A 22,562-nucleotide genomic window follows, 5' to 3' on the forward strand; every position below is an offset into this window, starting at 1 on the left:
CTTACGACCTTCTGGCTGGATCTAGCTTCGTGTCACTATTCAAATGTTGTTCTGGAGTGATACGAAGCCAACGGGTCACTTTCGTACCCAAGGACATGAACCCTAAAATTATAACAAAACACTGGGGTATAATGAAGCATTCCAAGAAGGTCAAATCTGAAGACATGAAGAAAAAGCGGGTTTCCGTACAGAAGAAGCTGCAGCCAGACGTTGTACAAAACCTAATGAGTGGAGTTAAGCGTAAGTTTCCAGCATACGGTTATGGCATTGAAATTAAATAAATATGCCAAAAGCTTGCTAATGGGTTATACTTTATTCTCTGAATGTTTGAAAAGGATCGATCCACTATGTAATTTTCTACAGCGTTCTTTCTGTGATGCTATTTGATGTGGGGGACTCTTTATGAAGTATTTCCGTCCGAACTTAGAACACTCAAAAGAAACCGAAACAGTGCCAAGACATTTGTGAAACAACCATCGAATGTTTGCTCTGTAAGATATCATCGATGTTGTTTGAATGTAATAAAGCATGTAAATTGGTATTGATGTCGTTGCTTCGGTTCAAATAATCAGAATAATCAAAGAAGTGAGAATATTATGAAAAATTCGCATTTCAGTGCAAAAAAATCGCATCGCCCGCACAAAATTTTACAAGAATTGGAACCACTTGGAAACAGAAAATAGCAAATGCTGCGCTAAGCAACGGGCTCAAATGGATAAGATTAAAAGGGGGACTAACCCTTTTTAACAAAAAAAAACCCGATAAGCATAAAATAAAAACCCGATAAGCATAAAAATGAATCTTATCTTGTAGGAAACATTATCAGTTTCTAAATAATCACGTCAGGATTCTGAGAAATTGTTTTATCTTATCTACTAGATTTAAATCTTAAGCGGTATGAGAGAAATACAAAAACATTTTATTCCATTACCGTCTGCTAAATATTCCTGAAACTTAATCAGTACATTCAAAACATTGTTAGAGTACTGCTGATACATTTCCACGAAAATACAGTGGAGACTCGATTTTATCAGCTTTTTGACTCGATTTTATCAGCTTTATATGAAAATTGATAGTTGGTAGTTTGATGGACTCTAGCATACGAACCAGGTTGAATTCGAGTAAATCCTTTCTTGGGCATATATTTCTTATCGTAGAGATCCGAAAAATGCAAAAATAAAAATATTAATTTTTTTTTAAATTTGCTCTGTCAAACCCCCTTAAGGGGAACTTAAAGTAAATAATCAGACAAGGTCGCGAGGCTTATGTAAGGAACAAAGAAAAATATTTTAAGAGCTTCGTTTTATTAAAAAGATAGAAAATATATGTCCTGATTTTATCAATGTCTCCGTTTCATCAGCCTAAAATTCACCAAGGGGCTTATAAAAACGGGTCATTACTGTACAACAAAATGGTAGCAAGAGCATGCTATTTTTCTTCGTTTTCAAAGATGGCCGACTTTTAATTAATAGTTTCAGTATTTTTTCCGTCCAAAACTTTGCACAATTTTTTTTTATTTACATAGTGAGATTTAAACAATGTGTTCAAATCAACAATTTGAAGGATTGCTTTAGGCACAAGACCAAGCACTTGTTTAAGATAGCAAATGGTTTTTAAGTCCCAATTTTCAGTATACTACCCATGATCGCATATTTGTTCCATTTTCTGTGGAATTTCCTATCTTTATGGGACTAATTTGCTATCATTGATAGTACAAGTAAATTGTATTTATCTTTGGAGTTTCATTCTTAGTTCTTATACGTTGCAAACATTCTTCCAATCTAAAAAATTCTCTTCATAAATCTAATTAACCAGTTCTCGGTGCCTTTAATTTATAAGATAAGCGTAGTGCTTAATTCTTACGCAATCGTGCAATATTCCAGGTGTATTTTATGGTTTAAACGTTGTTTTAATTATGGAGCAAACTGTGGCCCAGCCAATAGTGATAGTATTCAATAGTGGAAGAATGATGCGTCTTATGAATTTCTCAATAATTCAAATGAAGATGTTTCATGCTAGTCCTTGTTATTAAAATTATTATGAGTTGATCCCTTTTCAAACACCTACTCTAGTTAAGGTAATCTGTATTTATGATATTTTTTCGGTGACTTGCAAGATCTTACAATAGTATTGTGGTAATGGTTATCTATTTGTTATCCCAATGTTATGAATTGGAGTCACTTTTTTCAGTTAGGCGTACATTCAAGTTACTGACTGTAACGTATCGTATTTATCTGGTCTTACCGTTTCAAGATGGCGGATGTATTTGACAAAACGAAAACATCCACCACACACATTACCATTCAATTACTCTTTAGGGGAACTAGAGAAAAACATACATAGTTGTTGCTTACACGAATGTGATCCCTCTAGTTTGATAGCTGTTAAGCGGTCATAGCTCCAAAATCATTCCTTCCCAAGGATAGTTGCTGGTGTCTCAGTAAAACAACATTAGCCACCGAGTTCAATTCAAACTGTTCGTGTGTTAGTACACTACTTTTTTAGACTTTTTAGTATGAATTGACAAACAAAATACACACTTTCATTACAACACCAATCATTGCAAAATGTAACTGCAAATATTTCTCTATTACAAGATATATCTTCTATATGATGCCACCACCATTTTACTTTTCAATTGTGTTCATCCACTGTATCATATTTATATGATAATTTCCCACTTTTCTTCCATGATAAGGTATGAACCAGCTTACCTCGAAAATACACATATCTAACTGACTACGTTCTCCGCAATAAATCCAAATTTGAGACCTCGATATCGATTTGGCTGGAACAAACTTTCCACAGACAGCACTTTCCAGCTTTGCCTACTCGTTCCCCTAATTGTTATGACGTAATTAAACTAGTTTTCCCCCTTCTGGTACGGTTGCGAAAAACTTTCCGAAAATAATCCACATCTGAACCCGATTCGGTTCGAGTGAAGAAACAATACTACCGCGCGCTCACAAAGCTTCGAAGGACAGAGCAAAACTGAGTGAGACCAGTGTGAACACCCGGCTGAAAAACGACCCTCGATCGAATGGATGGAGGAAACCCGCACTGCTGCCGCCGCTGCTGCTGCCGCTGGCTACATGTTCCACGGCGCGCACAGCACAGGCGCACACCACCAGACATTACACATTAAAAACCACTCTCCCTCTGTGTAGAGCGGCAAAATCAACATCGTAAAAGGTAGGGGAGAGTGGTCGGTATTTTTGCTGAACGTGCATTGCAAAAATTGAATTTTGTAATTAGTTTTTGAATTGAATTGTAATTAGTTTTTTTTTGTTATTTTGTTTTAGGTTGTAAAGTTAGTGTGCGTACTAGCTAACCTCAAAATTATATTTCACTATTTTTTTGCAGTATACAATTTGTGCCCTGTTTTGTTAAACTCGTTCACAGTTAAACCCTTTGATATAAGTTTGAACAAGAAACAGATGCATCCAAGTGAGTCGAAATTTAACCTATTTACAATAGAATGATGTCAAATTTCTAGTCGTTTGGATACGTCCACCAATCCTTCTGGGCCCCTCTTACTAGAAGGATCATAGTTAACACCTTAAATTTGATCAATAAATAATCTATTCTACATAATAACTGTTAACCCCAATCGGTCCACACCTGACTCTAGCCCAAATTTCAACCAAATCGGATCAACGTACTTGAGGTTTGTATGGGATTTATCGACAATTTTCATAAATAAAACCCACTTGTAATTTCGCCGCAAGTGTGTGAGAAAACGTAAGATAATTTTATTCCCTACAATTTTGACGAAGACTGTAAACCAATCCAGCTCAAACTTTTAACGAATTGGTATCTGAATAAACTTTGCACAGGACATAACAGCGCACATAGTGGTGAATCAGTAATCGATTCCCACGAAGTATACTTTTGTGTTTAGCTAAATTGTATCTTTATAAGAATTTTAGAACATAGTCATCTATAGAACTGAACAAAATTTAGTTCCACGTTTCACCGCACAAAGGACGCCAACACTAACTTTTTGAAGAGAGACTGAAAAGCACCTGCTCAACGACTTTGTAGAAGACATCTAATTTATATCCCTTCTTCCGTCGTTCCGTGCTCTGAGGAGACATTAGAAATAATCACCGGGCATCCCTGGTCCAAAAAGCCAGAAGATCCTATTGTCCGAAGAAAAGCATTCAATCCAAGAATTACAACACGAAGATCTGGAATTTAGTGCCGTTTCTTTGTACTTATTACTGTTCAAATCCGTTGGTCGATTCCGAAATGATTCCGAATTCCTGTGGGGTATACTCGGCATTCCAATGGGGCGACCAACGAGTTTTGAAGAATCATCTAACAAATTCAAATTGATCCTCCCCAATAGACTAGAATTGTTCCAGGAGAACATAAAAAATGTATATCCTTTTCTATCATTTCAGCTTTTTAGGTTCAATTTATACGAAATACGAAGTAATGCCATTCCAGCAACCACAAAACAGTGAAAACCGTTATAGTCAACAATAGTGTCATTGTAAAGCGGGTAGTCAGCAGAAGACGGAAAATAAAGATTAACGCCATTTCGAAAAATAAGATGGCGACTTCCAGTTACCACAAAATACTGAAAACCATCGCTAATATGGGTGTCATTTGAAAAGGAGTAATCCGTAGAAGACCGGGATTGATTATTGACGTCATTTTGAAAACGAAAATGCCTGCTTACATTTTTCAAAATGGAATCAATCAAGAATGCACTATGCCTACATTTTCTATGGCTGTATTATTTTTGTCTACATTCCCATTTCTCGTACGCTACTGCAGCATGCCCAGCGCTGTACAATAAACTGTGTGCAACGCTTGGACACTACTGAGGCGGCAAAGAGGTTAAGTCTGGTTTCATAAAATATTTGTCGTGTGGTCAAGCCTCACCCAGGAAGGATTTTCAGTGTCAGTAGCACCAGCTCTGCATACTCCGAAATCTGTAACAATAGAGCATGAGCTTGAGTCTGAGCTTGTGCGACTACCCCTGGCTTCTACTCCGTTATCGATCTGGACTAGCTGAAGTTGCACAGGGAAGCAGTAGATAATTATGCCTGGGAATAGCAAAACATCTTTCAATGCCCAACTCCTAGTAATCCTAAAGTGTTTATTGATCAATACCGGTGCCGGCCAGGCCCGAACGTAGATCGCGGAAGGCCTTAGGGAAGGGATGTTAGTCCGATACTTGCTTTTGCTAGAGGCCGTATATACTACTGCGCACTCCACAAGTATCACGGGAGGCGGAATTTGTAAGTGTACAGAAGTGGAATTCTACTTCTTCTTTACCGACGCCAGAGAGGTGACTCTACTATCTGGACTAGATTATCGATCCATCAACTCATGGACCGAGAACCAACGGCTTTAATTCCCTTCCGAAGGAAGACGTGCCCACAGATGTTTTACCTCAGAAAAATCTCAACGACCTCGGCTGGAATTGAACCCAGGCCAACTGAAATGAGTGGCGGTCACGCTTACCACTTAACCACCGGCGCCGTCGCTCCGAAATCTGTAACAATAGAAGGCAAAAATTCTGGAAAGAAATTGCAGTGGCAAGGTTTTTTAGATTACATAGCTGTCAATATAGGTCAAGGAGATATAGGCCGTCAACGTCGTCGCTTCCGGTCAAAAAGCCACCGCCGATCAAAAATACATCGGCACACTTATCTACTGCAGACACGAACTAATAAAATCCAATGCTCCTATAACCAAGCAAGAACTAATTGTAATACACTTCCGCACCCTACCCATGGATGGAAATGAATACCCCAAAATTGAATAAACTGTATGACACAATTGTAAATTTATTACCTTAAAGGTAATAAATTATGTTCATGTCAGTTGCACTTTTGCTTACCAAAATTCAATATCCAAATAGACTCCGAAGATTTAATATTAAACAGTCCTTTAAACAATCACTTTGGCAAGCGAGCTTCCAGCGAAAAAAATCGGTTATTGGCGTCGGTTTGTCGATAGCTCCCGTACTATAGTTTATGGAGAGAGACATCAATGAGCTATCTATGGACTGTTGAAAGAATGCGTAATCGAAATGTAACGAACAAAAGCGACAAATATTCGACGCGATGGGTTTTTTAATTTTCAATTTTAAAAGGAAGGTTTGCCCGAACTCTGTCCCCATACAGTTATGAAATTCTCAGTTGCACTCCTTATGCTCCTGGGCTAGACAGAGTAAATCTCAACTTATCGAAGAATTTGACTGACCTTGCAAAAAATTGCCCGACTCTGCAAAAATACGTTCGTTGAATTTGTTCAATAGATTTCTAACATTGTTTTACGTGACTAGATACAAGTTAGTGATTGCTATCCACGAACCGAGAAACCTAGCCTCCGGTCAGAATTAGTATCGGCCGATTGAATCCGTAGTGAGAAATAAAATAATCTTACGACGCCTCGTTAATTGGGTTGAGTTGGAGAGGATACATTAGGTATCTGATAACTTAATGCCAACAAATGATTAATTTTTTTCGTACAATAACTGGAACTGTAGGATGCTCATCCGGGAGACATTTTCTTTTTGCGTTTCGCCGCGAATACTCGAGATACTTCTAATTCCACTGTGTTCATCGACACGTCCTAGCAAGAAGAAATTCATGGAATCCCTTATTATCTACATTCGCAGAATATCCCAAAAATAGATACAAACACATTCACTGTGAAAAAATGTTCTTCGTGGACGGATCGCGTATCGAAGAACCCATTGGCTTCGATATTTTCAACAACATGTACGTTAGGGCATTGCAAAAAAAAATTTTTTTTTCGAGTTCTCGAAGGCCCCCCCATCTCATATTGTGACAAATGTCAAAGTAAGCTCAGATGCCAAATTTTACATCATTTGGACAATTTTAGACCCCCGCCCACTTCGCTTGAAATTTTTTGAAATTGGTACTATGGGAAAATATGGAGGAAAAATACATTAAATGCTATAACTTGAAGTAGCAATCAGAAAATTACAATTTATATCTCTTTTGAAAGGTAATATTAATCTTAGTATTTGAATGGAGATATTTATGTATCTAGGAAAATACGGGAAAGTGGGGTACTGGGTCATTTTGAACCCAAAATCCCATATTTTTCTGCTCTATGATGCAAATCATACATATTTTGTAGTTTTTCTAATGTGAAAATATCTCAGAAATCGATCGGAACCTTTTTGACCTTAGTCCGAATACGAGAAGTTGGGGTTATAGCGCTTTTTGTCATTCATATTAAATTTTATCATTTTCTCATGCATATATCTATTATTCTTCAATCAATTTTCATAAAATGTAACTTGTTGAACGTGTGTTCTGAGGAATAAAACAAAAATAAAAACGTTAAAGGTAAAATTCAGAAACATCAAACTTTTTGATATTTACTCTACAAATCTCATTTTTTTCATTATTTGTCCTAATACCACAGATTAACAGACATAACACTATGAGGGAATTCCCTCAAAAAACATCGATCCGACAACTTTCCCAGAACACTAGCTCCACCTTTTATTCACAGTCCCAATCACTCATTTACTGGTGGGTTACCCCTCAGGTTTGGGAAAAAATTTTCACTAGTGGTCTATCTCCCATATGCTTGTTCATATGTCAGTGGCGCCATAATTTCAAATGTGGCCACAGTCCCAACTACAAATACATTTAAAATGACCGTTAAAGCGGGCGAAGCTTTGTTTTTGAGTGTTATGTCTGTTAGTCTGTGCTAATACCTCAACTTCCCCTATTTTTCCAGGAATGAAACTTTTCTCATGTGATCCCTAAGCATATTTTACACTAAAAGTAGTAAATTAAATAAGAATTTTGTTGTTAAATGGAGTTAATATTTATTGTTGTTGATTTTATGATAAAAATGTGAACTCGACACTATATGTCAGATAATTTGATGTTCCTGAATTTTACCGGTACCGAATCTATTTTTGTTATAATCCTAAGGATTTTCCACGTTCAACAAGGTATAGTTTATGAAAATTGAGTGAAGAATAATAGAGATATATTCACGAGAAAATGATGAAGTTTAATATGAATGACAAAAGGCCATATAACCCCAACTTCTCATATTCGGACAAAGGTCAAAAAGGCTCCGATCGATTTTTTTTAGTTTTTTTCACATTAGAAAAACTACAAAATATGCATGATTTGCATCATAGAGTAGAAAAATCATTAAAAATAAGCGATTTTGGGGACAAAATGACCCAGTACCCCACTTTTCCGTATTTTCCTAGAAACAAATGTATCTCTATTCAAATACTAAGATTATTTCCTTGCAAAAGAGGTATAAATTGTAATTTTCGGATTGCTACTTCAAAAGTTATAGCATTTAATGTATTTTTCCTCCATATTTTCCCATAGCACCAATTTCAAAAAATTTCAAGCGAAGTGGGCAGAGGTCTAAAATTGTCCAAATGATGTGAAATTTGGCATCTAAGCTTACTTTGACATTTGTCACAATATGAGAGGGGGGCCTTCGAGAATTCAAAAAAAAAAATTTTGCAATGCCCTAATGTACGTCTCCAACAAGCTCAATGATCCTGCTTCAACTTACTTCACAGAACTAGATGCAACTTAGTATGCGCTTAACACCATTGAAATTCTACCCATAGAATAATATTTCATCTTCACTGATAGCCTAAGTACAATTGAGATTCTTCTATCAATGAAGATCGATAAGCACTTCACGTATTTCTTGAGGAATATACGGAAAACTTTAAGTGCATTGGCAGAAAAATCTTATCACTAGACCAGGGTGTGGGTTCCTGCTCATTCTTCAATTTCGGGAAACAAGACTCTCTCGCGAAAATAAGCGCATGAATCGGTGATATTTTCGAAAGGGTTATTGCTTTCAATGAATTTCTCAATACGTCACATCAGAGCACAATCAATAGTAGGCAAACCGCATGGAACAATGGTCATCTGGGACGGTGACTATATTCCATTATCCCTAAGGTATCGACGAAAACAGGGTTTTAATCGCGTAATTTCCAGACATTAAGTTTGCGGAGAGTTATCTTTGCGTTTATGGCAAGGGCTATTAAGACATCGAGCGCGTTCTTCGGCCGTGTGCGGAATATTGTGGTGATGCGTTCCTTTTAGAAGATTTCTTCCGGGCCCAAGGAAGATCACCCAACGTTCCAGTTAGTGAAATTTTGTTGTCAATCTACCATGTTTTGAAAACCATCAATTTACAAGTTTAACCCTTTTCTTTCTTTGTTAGTGTTGTCCACTCTCTATCCCCTATGCTATTGCGATGATGAAATATTGTTTGAGTTATAAGTCTGTCTTCCTGACTTTAATGAAATAATCCATTCATCTTAGCAACATGAAAATTATCAAATTGTAACGATGGTTTAAGGTAATTCTCAGTTTTAAGAAAATACCAAATCGTGCCATAGTTTTGAAGAAATCGAAACACAAATACCCCGGCACCTAAAAGTTAACGCAAGTCGCGTGTCACATAAGCTAATTGAATAAAAAAATCACAGTAAAGTACAAAAACTTAAGTTCTGAGCACAGATATAATTATGACACGATAATGTATTAGCTTCGCAGAGGTGTCTCTTTTCGGTTTGAGCAATATTTTGATACCGTAATTTCTACATTAAAATAACACCATTGAGAAAACCTGGATATATTCCATCGCTGAAATACAGTTATGCTGATGACAAAGTCTATAAATTATCAACCAAAAACATTGAAACGCAAGTTTCCCCTATACGCTATACGAGAAGGGCAGCCGTACGATGGCATTAAGCGAAAAAAGAAACCATCAAGCGGAACACTAGCAATATACACACAAGCTATAGCATAAAAGAACTGAGCTGACGAAAATATGCGGATAAGGGACTGTCCGACGATGACGTAACCGAAATGGGGAGTCACTTTCCAGGAACGACTTGTCAGTCATTTTGAGTGATTACACGAATTTGCACACCCTACTCCGATTCGTCATAATTACCATTATGATGTTATTACACACTTGAAGCAATTTCTAAAATGAGTTTCTTATCAAAACCATTGCCTAAATTTCTAAACATTAGTGAAATTTCGATTATACATCAAAGTCATCAATACAAAACAAAAACAATAAGCTAACCAAAAAGTTCACCCAATTTTTCGCCGATCCCAGTTACAATGATCATGTAAAACCTTCACTATTGTATGACCGACCCCTCTGCTAGCGAGCCAAACGAAACGGGGCGCAATGATGAGAGACGCAGAACGTGCCTGCCATACTACAAACAGTTTGTAAGCGATTATGATGAATGAAATGCACTACTACACAAGCGCCAGCGCTTCCTCTTACAACCACATATCAAGAGGGCAAGCAAACACTACACAAATCGAGGGTTAAAAGAATGCGCATTCTGAAAAGAAAAAAAAAACTTTACACCACGCCATCTCTTTCCCTCTTCGTTGGCTTTCGCAAGTCTCGAATTGTTAGATGCAGTTTCTCCCCCTTTCCTTGATCCGTACGACCCGTCCCTAATGTAGACAATTTCCTGCCTACTTCGAAAAAATTCTGGAACCAGAAAACCACGAGGGTTTCCTTCTTTCTAGCGGCACCTATGATAACGCTTCACAATCACACTCGTTATACAAAGTATCGAAAACTCCGACTCCGGAGTGATAGTGTTTGTAGATAAAGAAATCATGAATGAAATCTTAAACAAGAGATAAACATTTCCTGCATAATCAAAACACTAGGGTCGCATTTCATACGCCTTCAATGGAAAACGAGAAATCAAACGCAATAGGCAAAAAACAAATCCATATGGTTCAATTCAGTAGTTCGGCGAAGCATGCATGAATGGATGAGCATCCCATAACGTTCAAGAACGCACCAAATGTTGTGTTGGTGGTACGAAATAAGAGCAACGACGATTCATTTCTTGTGAAGCTATCAGTTGAACAAGGGAACAAAGAACCATTTCCCTTTCTTTCATAGGTATACCATACAATGAATGAGCGTTTTGGAATGAAATTCTAAATATTTAAATTAGAATCCGAATTCCTTACGCCCAGAGTCTCAAAACTGAATAACAAACCACCAGAAAAGAATAACACAAAAGAGAGAAGACGTTGAAAACAGAAATCTTAATTTTCATTCATAAAATTAGATCTGATTCGTTGAAGCGGTCTGATTGTGAGTCATCCGGAGCAGTCAGACAGGAAGCTCATTTCAACATCATCCCCCATGAAGAGGTTCGTTCGTTGAAAACTTATGAATGTGCGTTATCTCGTGAAAAAATTCTTCTCGGAACGTTGACAACACTGGTACTACAGTACAAACCAGTAAACGACACGAAATCACACGACCGTTCCGTAATCTTAACCCTGTGGTTTTTGTTTGCTCTTTGACCGCGTTCCGACTACTGTGCAAGTGCATTTACGGCAAGTGTTCAATGACCATTGGAAGTAACTGGTCATTGTTTTATTATCACTGGCTGTTAGGAAACAGTGATAATAGGAGCAAACTTCATGCAGCTATTCTTTGTACTGTGGGCAAATTGTTGCCAATATTAATTCAAGTATTTCGAAATCTGAAACTGTCGATAATCGTTACAGGGTGGCTGATATGAAATGATAAGCTGTACGCACACGAGGCAACAGGACACACGTCACAAAAACATATTCACTGTAGATTTTGTTCTAGCTATTCCAACGCGGCAACCGCAACAGCGTTGGAATAGGTAGAAAAAAGTCTATGTGAATATTTTTTGTGGCCTGTATCCTGTCGCTTCGTGTGCGTGCAGCTTTACGGTTGGCTTATGATGTAGAAGAGCTCAAATTTGAGCTGAACTTATTTCAGAGCAGAGATCATTACACTTAGTATAGGTTGCAATTATAAGGTTCTCGCCTCGGGAAAATGCGTGTCCAAGATGGGGATTCGCCAAAAGTCCGCCTCCTGGTATGGGAGTCTTGGAGCGGGCACTCAAGGCCTCTTTTATTCACCGAGTCCCAGGGCGTTGTGGCTATGACGGAGATTTCGGACGTGTGGTAACCAACACTTCATAAACCCTTGAAATAAATACCTTCTACGTTTTATTGTGTCAATACGACTGGATCAGCGGCGGCGGTGGTGGTGACGATGATGGCAGCTGACCTGGACGGTGGATCTGGATCCTGACGATTACGGTCTCTCGGCTCTCGATGGAGAGAAGGTTTGCGGCGTGGCTAAAATCCCTTCGATCACGGGTACGGTTTGTGGACGGCACGTGGTACTTCGGAACTTACGGCTCAATCCGTAGGGTATTAACACCTGTTGATATTGTTGCGGTTTTAGGCTTAAACTTAGATTCACCCAAACACAACTGGCGATAATTCAGGGACCGGCTTCGTGTGCGTTAAGGTTTAACGAGGCTCGCAATTCGGCTCACAATTTCCGCGAATGCAAAAAAACTCGTGCGTTTCGTTTAGCGGTCATGACTTTTCTCCCCACAAATCGTGATTTTTCTCCTATCTCCAATGGACTCCAACCAATTTCTCTCCAAACCAAATTCTCTCCGTTCTTCCGTTTTGGATCAGTTCAGTGGATTGCTTTCCAATCTCCACCGACAGCAGTGCCACCAACGCAGTTTAATTTGCCACCCACTCGTGTTTGAAAAGACCGTTGACGAAAGCTAAACTATACAGAGTATTCCCTAAAATCCAACACGTACTAAATTTTTACCAAATGACGGTAACACAATACAAAATAAAATGTCATATACCCTCAAAATCTTGATTTATAGCAAAACAAATAATTTTCGGGACATCTGACACTAAAAAATTACGCTGTCATTTTTCAAGCGATTTTCAACTTTCTGAGTATTATGAAAAAACAAGAAATGACCTTTTCAATGGTATGCTAATTTATGTCCTTACATATAGACGCTCGAGCACTTCGCGAAACTACAAACTTGTTCGCAAACGCGAACATGCAAATAACACATACCTACGCCCATGATCTCGCAAACATAGGCACTCTCCGATTGAGTTAACGTGTTCATGCTTACGGTCATAGTCATAATCTTAAATATGCAAACGGGCTTGCACACGGTTAAAGAAACGCGTTCGCACACGAACATACGAACGCCCGCTTCCATATGTCCATGGAAAGCTCACGCGACAAGGTCATGGAACGAATATTTACAAAGACGCAGACACTCATAAACTCATTAAAAATAGTCGATTGGTGACTGACTGGGACAGTGCCCCGAAATTTCAAAATCAATTACCGATTTCTGCTTGTATTTACCGAAACCAACAACTTACTGAAATTTCATGCAGAATCGAATGCTTGAGTGACTGGAGAGAAAATATAAATTCCCTCACCACCCAAAGCATTCTCTTGTTATTATATGGACAGTTTGAAGGCAAAAGTTATCATTTTCTACCAGTTCGAGCATAAGTAAACTGCGTAATCTATATCTGGTGCATTTTCTCTCAATAATCCCGTCCAGAGCAAGCGAAGAAACAAAATTCAGTTTGATTCTGAAACCGAACAAATCCGAACCTGAATGCGCTCTGTCGGGCGAACAATTAAACAAGGGAAACGAACCAAACATTTCATTCGTCGCGGCGGGCACGAATAGAATGTTGTTTCTCTTTCAAGTTCACGGAGGGATGTCAATTTTTTTAAGCTCTGGGCCGGGATAAATACATTTCAAGCGGGGAACTTATCATTTGGATGACGGTTCTGCATGGCCCGTGTTCAAGTCAACATATTATGATCCTTCAGTTTAAAAATGTAAATGTTTTATCCTTGCTACTTTTACTTTCGGTCGCTCATTCAGAGAATGAGATTTCCTGAAATTATTCCAGAAGACATATTGACATATTGAGAAAAAATCGCAGGGTACGTTCCTACATCCCATCCTAATGAACTAATTATTGAAGACATTCTACTTTCTGAAAGTATAAAAGAACAAATTCCCTGGTTAGCCATTACAGCTACCATGATTCAATGCATGCCTGCACAGAAAAAATGGTTCCCAAAATCGTAACTAAAGTGCTGTGAATTCTGGAACAATCACGTTACGAAAACAGGACCACAAACAAAAACCATGTGTTTTACAATAGTGTTCAATTTACCTTCGGTAACGCCCGTATAACGTTTTCATTAGTGGAAATATTTCTTTTTGTTTTGTGAACTTCAGTTACAGTTTCCGCCATGTCATTACTAAATCCATATTCTGTACATGAACTAGTTCATAAAACCAAAGGTTGGAACTAATGATGTTGTTCATAGATTTAGCAACGTTAGTTCACAAAATCAAAACATTATGGATACTCTCATGAACTATTTCACGAAACTCATGATTCCTTATACAGGGTGTTTGGTTCATGGTTAAGAATCTCCCGGGGGGTGATAGACTGTCATATTTGGAGAAAAAAATTGTTCTACACATACCATCAAATCTCAACCGTTACAGAGTTATTGAACTTTTTGTGTAAAAAACTTATTTGTCTTAAAATACCTCTAACTTTAAAAGTGTACTTTGTATTTTAAATGTTTTAGTTCCATTCGAAAGGTGAGAACATTTCGCATTGAGTAATGCTCTCACATGTTTCAGCTAATGAGTTTAAGTAGCCTTTTCAAAGTAATTTATTGAAAATTAAACAATTTCAAACGATTTTTCGTTCATTTCTTGAAAATCCTAATAGTTAACCTCATCATTTAATTAATTCAGATTGTTAGTCTTGATGAGCTGCTTAATTTGTTCTTTGACATGATACACTTACCTTTCCTTATTTTCATGATTTTGGGTTATTCAACTTGGATATTTTTATCTCATTTTCACTAGTACCAGCTCTAATTGAAAAATTACGGCGCTTATTGTACTTTTTTTTTCTTTTTATTCAAAAGCCAGGAAAATTTTACAGTGAAAAATGTATTAATACCTTTCAGTTAAGTGAATTTAGTATTCTTTTAAAAGTAAATTAGTTTAAAGTTAGTGCTACTATTAGCATTTTCGTTAATTTTCTTAAAATAGTAAATAATAAACATCACCATTATTATCATGGAAATAATGCATCTCAGCAAGTTCTACAGTTCTTTCTTTGACTCCATTCAATTATCTCTTTTGGTTTCGACGCAAAATCGTTTTTATCACATCGTTTCATATGCAAAAATAATGATTTCGAACCCACTACATTTGTAGGGAGCTCATGCTGTGTTAACTATTAAATAGCAGCAAAATGAAAAGAGATATAGACAAAGTGTCTAATAAAAAGTTATAGAGAACATTAAGGGGCATCAAATGAACAATAGTTACGATAAATTTTGTTGATTAATAATAAGAATAATTAAAAAACTCTCCAAAAAACACAAATTTTGAGTTATTTCGTTAGTAAAAAATCATTTAGCACACTTAACTAAAAGATATTTGTACATACACTGATAGGACATTTTCTCAGCTTTCCAATGAAATCTTGCTAATAACGATATAAAGCATATTTTTTAGATTAGAGTCTTTTAAGCACTTGCAAGTCGGTTACAGGAAAAGTATAGTAATGAAATTACAAAGAAATGAGAAGAGATAGAAATATGACGTCCAAGAACAAATCATGCATCGTCCCAAAACCCAACTTTTGGATAATGGATATTGCTATAATCATACTTCATTATTTCGAGAAAATTAGCAAAAACCTCCTCAAAAACACTAACTTTTAACTACTTTACAGTTAAAAGGTAATTAAAACTAATTAGTTAAAAGATATGAGAACACCATTCAATAGGAAATTTTCTCACCTTTCGAATGGAACTGAAACATTTAAAATACAAAGTATACTTTTTAAGCTAGAGGTATTTTAAGACAAATAAGTTTTTTACACAAAAAGTTCAATAACTCTGTAACGGTTGAGATTTGATGGTATGTGTAGAACAATTTTTTTCTCCAAATATGGCAATCTATCACCCCCCGAGAGATTCTTAACCATGAACCAAACACCCTGTATATTAGCTCATGAAACAGTTCACAAAATCATAAAAAAAATCATGTATTTGGAAACTGGTTCATGATTCCTAGAACACTAGCCACGCATGACCATGCGTGCCCGTTAATTTAAGTCCCAATATTATAAAACATTATTGCACTCGTGAACCAGTTCATGAATCCTAATACATTAGTCACGATCCAGTAACTGTGCACGTGAAAAAGTTCACAAAATCATGAAATATTATTCATGTATTCGTGAACTGGTTCATGATTTCTAGCACTTGATTTAGGATCTATTTTGCGTGCCTGTGATATTTAGATTATATCCCTAGTCATTTTCACTTTCATGCACATGGTAATGAAATTTCACGTTAACTATTTCACAAAATTTGGAGTATTATTCGTGCAATCATTTTTGTTCCATGCACTTTTTCATGAAATGTCCAATTGCTAGCGACCAGCAATAGGTACGAGCAGTAGGTATAAAAAAAACTATTAGGACCTCGAACATCGTTATTCATTGGATAAGGTTCAGTGTGATGTCTGGACAGAAAATGAAAACTGCGCTGTTCACAGAACAAGATATCAGTTAAACTGTTTTGATCCAGTTCATATGGCATGTGTTAAACCAATGAGGAGCAAACGCCATTTTGAGGTACCGGCCTCAGAATCGCTGTCGCATCCAATTTAGCACTAGAAACACCTACATCAATTTATTTTTGAGCTTAGCTTAGCTTAGCGTGACCGCCCGTGAGTTTCCCGTGATTGATCAAAGCCTGTTGAATTTGCATATTGAACCAATTATATGATTCATAAATCATACTCAATGTGCAACCTAAAGAGACTAAGATTATAGTATGATCAATAACGTAGATGGCCACGCCCATGCAGGTCAATTTTGGGTTGGCAAGGAATGTTAGTTCAACACTTGTGACTATTATGGCCGAAGAATTCTCTGCATCATCTACAAGTGTCGCAGGATAGGATTGGTGTTAGTAGGTAGGGAAATAAAACAGGATATATCTTGGTAGATAGTGATTTAGCTAAATACTCACGCGCTTTGTCTTTTCATTTTAGATCAAAGTTTGTTATTAACACTTCAATGATTATTTTCAACGTTTGCAGTACAAAGTAAGCGCACAAAAAGTAAAAAAGATATCCCAAATGAATGTGAAGAAACTCATTGCGGAATGCCAGTGACAAGCTAGCATCTCCACTCTCCCAATCAGACACGTTACCATAATTGGGTTAAATACCAACTTGCTAAATTGCAACGCGACCCGGAAGCAGAATGGATGGGAGAAGAACAGTACTGGCAAAGACCGACTACCATATGAGCGGTTCAAACTCGAAAGAGTGACGCAGAATACTGCACACTGGATAATTTTGAAGAAAGGACCAGGAGTGCGTTTTTACGAAGTTTTAGCTTCTGGTGGCCCTACATTTTCTCCTACATCAACTTATTTTTGAGAACTTAAATAGTAAGCGAATGTAAATAAGTAGAGTAAGGTGGGGCAAATCCGACCGTTGGGTAAACCCGACCCCCCTCTGTTAGCGCGATTCGGAAGCACTACGCGAACTAACATCAATGTTGTCGTGTAGATCATCGAAAATAATCATAATGGTAGTATGACAGCATTTTATTAGTTTACATTGAGATGCTCAAACGACAATAAGTGTGTTTTTACAACTTTTGATTTGATTTTTGTGCATCATTGTCTACAGGATATTTCTGATTGTTAATGTGATTGCATAAAAAATGTGGATTTAGATTATTTGATTAAAGTCTTACAAGGTGCATAGATGAATTTAGTCCAACTTTCTTCATATTTTTTTTAAAATTGCACGTTATGAAAAATGACGCGGTGGGGCAAATCCGACCTCTAAATAGTGGGGTAAATCCGACCGCTTTTTTGCTAAGAAAATGTTTATTTATCAAATCGAAATATATTTTTTTGTTACTACTTATTATTTTTTTGCACAATAGTTCACAATTACAAACGAAAGACACAAAAACGTGATGAATATAGTATTCGTGGAGCAATTGCTCCGATGCAAGGGTGAATATCTCTACGTGCTACTGATCGTGATTTTGACATTCCAAGATTGACATTCAATTCCATTTTCCTTATGTTACAATTCAATAACATAACATTTATTGATTTTTCATTGAAAAACTATGAAATTTGGATAATATCTGTACTAAATCAACCAAAAACATAGGCGGTCGGGTTTACCCCACCATTTTTTAAAACAGCAAAAATGAACGTTTTCGTAAAACTCTTGTATCTCAAATTTTTTCAAAGATGCGAATAAAAAATAAAAGCTATATACATAAAGTTGCCCAGAAGTCTAACCTTTAATTTGGTATATAAAACGACTTGATCCGATGCAAAATGAGCATATTACAGCCAAAACCATTTACTAGGTCGGATTTGCCCCACCTTACCCTATCCCTAAACTTTTCATGATAAAGGTAAATTTTAGAAAAATTAATTTTGGCATAAAAAATACCAGGAAAAAAAAATGATGGAGCTCAACACGGTTTGGCTTAACGCAGATCATATTGTCACGTTACTCCGTGTAAAAAACCGATAGTAACCAAAAAATAAACGATCGCGATAAGGCGAAGCGAAATTACGAATACCACGATAAAACTACTGAACACGATAACGTGCACAGAAATTACGACAATCGTGGCTAAGATCCTGAAATCATGAACCAGAGTTTACAATTTTCGCATTCATGAACAGAATAAGGCGATATTTCACCTACTTCGACCAGCAATAAAAAAGCAAACATACGATGTAACATTGTTAACTCTCCAACTTTTCTTGACAAGGCAGCATTGGATCTTATCTTTTTGCGGTATAATATGAGATAATATTTTCGCGCCTAATATAAAACTGCCGCATAACTAAAATCACAAAAATGAGTAGATACAGATCCATAGAATGTAAATACTTCAATAATGTGGGGAAATAAATTCTATAATGTAATATATTAATGGTTTTTCTTGAACTTAATTTATCACGAGGTTCGAGGCTACGAAATTATCACGCTTCCATACTGCATTGTCAGCAAATTCTCGCAATTTCTTGAAAGGTGAAAAGTTGGGTCCGTGCCTACTAAGGATAAAAAGCTGCGTGATAAACTGCTTGTCGTGAGAATGAGCGAATATTTTAACCTCTGTCATGAACACAAATCACACAACTCGTGATTAAAATATCATAAATCGTGACTAAGATCCTGAGATCATGAACATAAATCTCACTTAGTCAGACAGAAAATCCGACAGCAACCTCATGAATAAAATAGCACGGTAACTTGGTGAGAAATCACAAAAATCGTGAAAACACTCCTGAACTTATAAACATCGTTTGACTGTCGGCTGTGTATTCCCAAATCATGAACAAGAATCATGAACAGAACATGTGCAGGGAACAACAACAGTAACTCACCAAAACACTCGAATATAAAGCGATGTATATATTCGGGGCGAACTAGTTATTTTAGAAATACAAATAATTTCATGAATATTATAATTTATTGTTCATAATTTCAGGAACTTGGTCACGATTTTCGTAAATTGTCCAGTTCACGAAATGGTGATCACGAATTTCTGAACGAATTTTTTCCGTGTGCTGCTAGTTTTCCAAGTGACGGAGTATTCAACGTTGCCGTACTAACTGTGTCGGTGTAACGATCCAGTACAAACCCAAAAACGATTAAATGATAATACGATTTTTATTCATCAACTCTATAAGAAATGGTTCGAAAATTAATCCGAAGTGTTGAATTGCGCTGATAACGTATCATACAAAATTTTGTATACCAGTGAAATGTTTTTCCTCTGAATGCATTAGAAAACTTTTATAAACATTGACCTCTGCTATTATTAGATATCAGCTGGTTAACTTATTTATTAATTGAGCGGGGACAAGCATAGCGTAATTGGTAAATCGATAACCTTGTAACCAGCGATCAGTTCCCAATCCCGCACACATGATTAAAAATTATTCTAACTTCCATAAAAGAAACAAAAAATTGCGCCTCCGCCGATTTTAACAAACGATACGCCGCTGCACCAACGCCACCGATAAGGATAATCTTCAGCGGCACACACCTCTAGTTGAAACTACTCATGAGGAATTCCACGGAGGTCCGTTCAAAAATCTCTAAAATCGTGACCGACCATCTTAAATTCCGATAAAACTTTACAGGTTCAACCGGCATGGAAGACTAAACATTTTCCAAGTCAATAAGATTATTTTGACTCAAGCGTAATTTTTTAAAAGAAGCAGCAACAGCAACAATTTCAATTTTTTTTCTTCGATTACACAATTTTATACAGTAAAACTATCTGAGAACGAGTTACAGGTAATGAATACTTCTGCACGATAAAATATACACTGAAAAAAAATGTTTTGTCATTTTTCACAAAAACAAAAATTTGTGATAAAAATTTAAATTACAAGAACCCATTTTTTCTTATGTCAACAAAAATCTAAAGAGAAAGGAAACATTTTGAATGTGGTTTCATGATGGAGAAATTATCAGCAAAAAAGTTTCTCTAACAATAACTTTTGTACATGTTTTTAAATTTCATACTGACATACAAAACTGTAATTTTATTACAGAATATAATTCTAAGTATCATTTTAAATCGAAATGCATTTAACATTTTGAAATTATTTTGAAAATTATTGCGCGTAAAATTTTTTTGAAATTATTGCACGTAGAAATGTCTACGCCCTTTTGAAAAATTTCTCTTGTATCAGAATATTGAAATTGCCAGAAAAAATCATGGAGACTCATAAACCGAACACAAATGTAAAGTTTCGTTCGAATCGACGATGGTCATATTTTGCGGTCGGCCGGTTTCTCATGGAATTCCTCTCATGTCAACTGCGTCAAATTTGCACTGATGTCTTTTTATTATATTATTGACAAACCGCCAAGAGTATTGATATCTCAAAGAAATCTATGAAAAAAGTAATTCTTAACAGATGGAAAGGAGATTTTGCTGCGTTTGATCAAACGTCTTAAAATTTTCGTGTTTACTTATGAGAAAAAATTTAGATTAAACAGTTCGCAAGCCCTGAAAATGATCATCTTTACGTTTATTTCTTTAAAAAAAACATCATAATGTAGCATACCGTTGGAAAGGTCTATTTTCCTTCTTTCCAGAGCTGTTAAAATATCCAAAATGCAGTAATATGACAACGTAGCTAATTTTTGGTGCCGAATGTCCCAGAAAATGGTTTTTAAAATCTATAAATCAAGAGCTTGAGGGTGTATTCATCTGGTCAAACGGGGTTTTGTGTTACAATTGACTAGAGCTACAACTTATACTGAGATAACTTGCAAAGTTAATTCAATGGTTGCTTTTTTGTAGCACCGTGTACTGGCAGTTACAACAAGCCTCGGTATCGCCTCATAAAGCACATGTGATCCAGAAGGTTCCATATTGGGTATGTCCGACACCTTAAGCAGTGATTTCGGTGAAAAGATATCGACCAAAAAAAAATTTCGGCGATACAGAAAGTGTTAGTCTATACATTTAAACAACATTTTTCAAACTTTTCACTGGAAAATATTGGAAAACGGGTGACGAAACAATGCGGTGTGCATCATAACTCAAAATCTCCCGGTCCAATCGTTCTGAAATTTTACACGGTTCTTCTTCAAATCATTGCCCAGGTAACTGCGGGAGCTTTTTACGTACTGTTTAGCATTATAATTTTTATAAAATGAGAACCGATTTTTTTTTATCAAAAATCAGACTTTTGGCTTCAAAGTGCCACGAAAAATTCGAAACTCTAGACAACTGGTTCGGCTGACGTGACAATGTAATGCACTATGCTATAATAGTCCTTGGGGAGATAATTAGGTAAAAACCACTTTAAACGTGAAAGGTGCACTGGGACTCTTATGCTTTAATGGGCAGTACCTTATCTATAAACTTGCGTTATCAAATTTGGCGGTATCACCGAAAATTATAGGTTATATGTTTGGTTCATTGCCTCTAATAATTAGATGCGTTATGCCATTTAAAGTTAAGTTCACTACACTCAGTATCAGTAGAATAGTAATCGAACGCTGAACGCTGATAATTTTTCTGCAAGCTCTGTTGAAAGAGAAGAGGAAAACTCAACAAAGGAATTGTTGTGCCAAGTAACCACTTTCGGTACTACACGGTACTCAGCATTTAACATATTTGCTTTGCAAGTTCCAAATAATCATTCTCAATGCACACATTGTGTTCCTAAAAGTTGAGACCACGCAGTTATATACTAGTTCGTGCTATCAAAATCGAATCTAAAAGCTAGGATATAACTGTAAATATATTTGGATATGTTTAAAGAAAATGATACCGATCAATTTGAAGGAGGTTTCGTTATCCACATTAGACCAAACCCACCACTGAACATAAGCGGTGAAAATTATTTTGGAACACTTCCTCAATTTAAAGATTGATTGATTTATCAAACAAAAATTAGTAATATATTTCACAAACTGCTCTTCAATATAAAAGTAAGCTATTTAGTAGCAAAATTCTCAATAACTACAGATATGTTGTACTAGTATAAAGTCTGATCCCAGGACAAAATATCAAACGAAGACACTAATTTAG

At 36.4% G+C, this 22,562-nt stretch overlaps 1 protein-coding gene across 3 annotated transcripts in view; it reads right to left on the reverse strand.

The window, feature by feature from the left end:
• The window catches only part of LOC131688970 (death-associated inhibitor of apoptosis 1), a 53,629-nt gene that overhangs the window by 12,902 nt on the left and 18,165 nt on the right, over window positions 1-22,562 (reverse strand). Inside the window, exon 1 of one of the 3 annotated variants that reach the window (XM_058973662.1) lies at window positions 2,715-3,013. The exons of 1 other annotated variant lie outside the window; for it this stretch is intronic. The gene's annotated coding sequence lies outside the window, so the exon portion shown is untranslated. Of the gene's footprint in view, window positions 1-2,354; window positions 2,597-2,714; window positions 3,014-22,562 lie in introns of those variants that run through there. One more of the 3 variants, XM_058973663.1, reaches the window with a different exon arrangement.

The sequence above is a fragment of the Topomyia yanbarensis genome, chromosome 3 (genome assembly GCF_030247195.1).
Source record: "Topomyia yanbarensis strain Yona2022 chromosome 3, ASM3024719v1, whole genome shotgun sequence".
NCBI classification, from domain to species: domain Eukaryota; kingdom Metazoa; phylum Arthropoda; class Insecta; order Diptera; family Culicidae; genus Topomyia; species Topomyia yanbarensis.